The following is a 3,985-nucleotide window of genomic DNA, read 5'->3' on the forward strand; positions in this document are numbered from 1 at the left end:
GGCATCAGACTGCTGGCCTCAAGAAAGCCACAAACCCAATCCAAATAATAGAGGGACCACTTCTGTTGGAAGAATCAAACATTCTTCACCGTACTTGTCCCAGCTATAGTTGGTAAGGATCACTCCGCTAATAGGAAGCCTATCTTGAAGGTGTCTTACTATCAGTGTTAAAACCACAGAGAAAAGACAGAATGTTTTTTAATATAACTCAATGCAGCAAAATCTTATAACAGATTCTGCTCTTCCTTTTAGTTCAAAATCTGGAAAGCTCACTGGCCAGCACCTCCCCATCCTTATGCCACAGGAAGAGCACAGTTCATTGTTAGTTTCTCCTTAAACACAAACTTAAAAACGATTGGCTGAACATGCAGGAACAAGGAAAACCTGACTGAAGAATGAAGCCTTTACACTTAAGGGCCTTGGGTCCGCGTGAGGTGGCTCAGGTCTGTAATCACACAACTTTGGGAGGCAGAGGTGGGTCATTCGACGTCAGGAGTTCGAGACCAGCCTGGCCAACATGGTGAAAGTAAACAACACAAAAGTTAGCCAGGCATGGTGGCAGGCGCCTGTAATCCCAGCTACTCGGGAGGCTGAGGCAGGAGAATCGCTTGAACCCATGGATTGTCAAGAGAAAGAGGCTGCAGTAAGCCGAGATCGCCCCACTGCACTCCAGCCTGGGCGACAGAGTGAGGCTCCATCTCAATAAGGGCCTGCCACCATGCCCAGCTAACTTTTATATTTTTAGTAGAGACAGGGTTTTACCATGTTGGCCAGGCTGGTCTAGAACTCCTGACCTCAGGTGATCCACCCCCTCCTTCAGCCTCCCAAAGTGCTAAGATTACAGGAAAGGGCCACTGCGCCCTGTCAAAAACCCGAAAATCTTAAAGGCCTTTCCCCTTCCCCGCCTGGGCTCAAACAACAGCTGGAGCCGCCCTGCCACACCCCGTGGCGGTTCTCGGGAACAGGCCGGCTGACTGAGGGCGATCAGTCCCCGAAAGGGCTGCGGGCGACGCGGGCTCCCAGCTCGGGGCTCCGGGACGAGGGCGAGAGGTGCCAGCAGCCCCCAAGCCAGCCCCCCGCAAGGAGATAGAGAGACGCGCCCTCCGCCTCCTCCCACCGAAGCCCCCGGCAGTCCCGGCGATCGGGGCGGGCCAGTCACAGGAGAAAGGGGCGCCTTCGCCCCTCCCGGGGAACCGGGGCCTCTCCCGGGCAGGCTCCCCTTTGTCCGGGTACTTCCGGAGCCTCCTCTCCACCCTTGCCCTGCCCCTTGGGGCCGCCGCTGAGCGCTGACACGGACACGGACCCACAGACACGGACATCTTATCCTCATCTCCGGCGGCAGGGCGCGGAAGGTGAGCCGGTCAGGAGCCGCTGTTATGGCCGCGACCACCCGGTGGGGCCGCTCGGCGGCGCTCTCGCGGCTCCGCCTCTTACCGCTGCCTTTACTCTAGTCGGAGCACGGCAGGAAAACCGCAAAGGACACCGAGGCGTCTGCCGGGAGCTGTGGGGCATCCCCTGGGCGGCTGCTCCCCTTGTAACCAACTCCACCCACAGGAGGCGCGGCTCCTGTGAAGCGGCAGCTTAAAAGGGCAACAGCATCACCGCCCCGCCCCCGCTGCCGCCTGGGAAGGGGCTGCCTCCACCCCGTCCCCCTCTCTCTCACCCCTCACCCTTGACCCCTCACCCCTCACTCCCGCGCTCCCCGTGAGCACCCATTTCCGCGGGTGCAGGAGTCCAGAGCATGGGCGCGCTTCGGGCTGCCCTCTGCTCGCCTTGACCCAACGCTACTGGACCCATCTGGTCCGTTCCACACACTGGCAGACTGGAGGCTCCGGGCGGCACAATGGCCAATGTGTGTGTGTTTTGTTGGGGAGGCACAAAACCACCAACTCGTGTGTGTGTGTCTCCCAAGGGAACAGCACTGCTGAGTTCAGGCTGAGTATTAGCTCGTGGACTGTCAGCAAAATACAGTCACAAGAAGGCTATGTGCTGTTTTGTCTTTTGCAGTAACATCATGTTTGCAGTGACATCATGTTGCTCATGTTTTATGTTTTTCAGAGTTCATTAGTTTCTGTTTGTTCTCAGTTAATATCCACAGCTCAATAGATTGTGTAAGTAGAATACCCCCAAACTGAAAGTCACCTACATAAAATATAGTGAAAAATATGTCACCCACTTAAACTATAGTTGAAAACATGTACTCATGAGTTTTGTGTAGCTGACACTGGATACTGGGTAAGGGCACAGGATCCCAGGGCTAGACTGCCTGGGTTCAAGTTCCGATTTAGCCACTTGCTGGCTTTGAAATACTTGACAGGTTTAAGCCAAAGTTTCTTTCTTTTCTTCTTTTTTTTTTTTTAACTTAATCCCAAATGTGATAGTAAGTCTCAGTTTCTTGGTTTGAAAAACAGAAATTATTCAATGAGAGCCTATGTGAAAACTTTAAAGGTTTTAAAGCCCCTATCTGGCTGAGGAAAGTCGTCAGCTTTAACTTTTAAAGTTTTTAAAGCCACTGCCTGGCTCAGGAAAGCCCTCAGCTTTAGGCATTAATAGCTATGATTATTATTGTGCTAGCTACACATGCATTAATGAGGCAGGAAAATGTTCAAGGATAACAACCGATACCCAGATTATCTCATTACACCAAGACAGATGTGTATGTATGCATGCTCATGTTTTAGCTCGGAGTCATTTGTCTAAAAGCCTGTTGAACTCAGAGGCCCAGGCAGTATCACCTTTACTTTGTAGTGGAGCCATCACTTTTGTTAATCAATGAAATTGACGTAACGCTCTTTTTTTCTTTTTAGCACCAGCCATGTGCCTAGAGTTAACTGTGTCAAGAAGAGCATGCTTCAAGTGGCTGGAGTGAGCAGTTCAACTTGTGAAGGAATGAGAAATAACAGTGCTGAGACAAGAAACACAACACCCCAGGGTAAGATAGGAATCACTGAAAGTCAGTCAAAGGAACTGGCATCCAGTGATGAGTCAGGCTTTGGCAGCCTCTGGCCCTACAGATGGCTCTTTGGAGAGGAAAAAATTAAGCCAGGCCCAAGGGCACAGATTGTAAGGGAAGGCCGGCAGCTCTAGGCTGTCTACGAGAGTCCAGATTTGCTGCTTCATCCTGGGGCTTTAGGCAAGTCCCCTTTCCTCCCAGAGCTTCAGTATCCCTTCTATCAAATGATGATGTTCTGCCTTTCTCCTAGGATGGCTGTGGAGATCCAGGGAGGCAGTGGCCATAGGGATGCTATGTTAACTGCAGATGCAGCCGTAGGAGCACTTTGCTAACGGCCAACGTGAGTTCAGACTCTTCAGGCTATTTGGCACCCAGGTGTGTGGTGAGGTGTGACATATGGGATGTAAGGTTTGATGCCTGCTCCGACACCAGTCTTGCTAACACACGCTAAACATTTGGCGAATCATGACCCTACCTTGGGGAAAAGGGCATTCTGGGAGAGCTTCTTCAAGGCAGGCTGGCTTCAGTGCAGTCCGGGGCATGACTGAGATAGGCTTACATGGTGAGGAATTGGAGGATAACTGGGTACCCTCCGGGCCAGGTGTGGGATATAATCTCCTGGTGTGCCATTTGCTAAGACCCTTGGTAAAGCGCAGTATTAGGGTGGGAGTTACCCCATCTTCCAGGTGTTGTGTGTCTCAATTTCACTTGGCTAGGAAAAGGAATTCCCTTCCCCCTTACACTTCCCAGGTGAGGTGATGCCTCGCCCTGCTTCAGCTCTCACTGGTTAGGCTGCACCCCCAGACCGGCATCGACTGTCCGACACGCCCCAGGGAGATGAACCCGGTACCTCAGTTGAAAATGCAGAAATCACCCGTCTTCTGTGTCGCTCACGCTGGGAGCTGGAGGCTGGAGCTGTTCCTATTCGGCCATCTCAGGTGCCCCCCTGCCATAGCCCTTTTTGGTATGTCTAAGGGAATTATTCAATGCAGAGACTGGATTGTCTTCTTGGGCCCCACTGATTCTCCTCCC

The 3,985-nt window shown here is 52.3% G+C and overlaps 1 long non-coding RNA gene and 1 pseudogene across 1 annotated transcript; one reads left to right on the forward strand and one right to left on the reverse strand.

The window, feature by feature from the left end:
• LOC105538511 overlaps nt 1–3,985 on the reverse strand; it is a 158,620-nt pseudogene that overhangs the window by 48,459 nt on the left and 106,176 nt on the right.
• Nucleotides 2,084–3,541, forward strand: LOC105538498. Its single transcript, XR_001005913.1, has 3 exons — nt 2,084–2,111; nt 2,808–2,932; nt 3,204–3,541. It is a non-coding gene; the product is annotated as an uncharacterized LOC105538498 (long non-coding RNA).

This window comes from Mandrillus leucophaeus, unplaced genomic scaffold (assembly GCF_000951045.1).
Source record: "Mandrillus leucophaeus isolate KB7577 unplaced genomic scaffold, Mleu.le_1.0 Scaffold193, whole genome shotgun sequence".
NCBI classification, from domain to species: Eukaryota; Metazoa; Chordata; class Mammalia; order Primates; family Cercopithecidae; genus Mandrillus; species Mandrillus leucophaeus.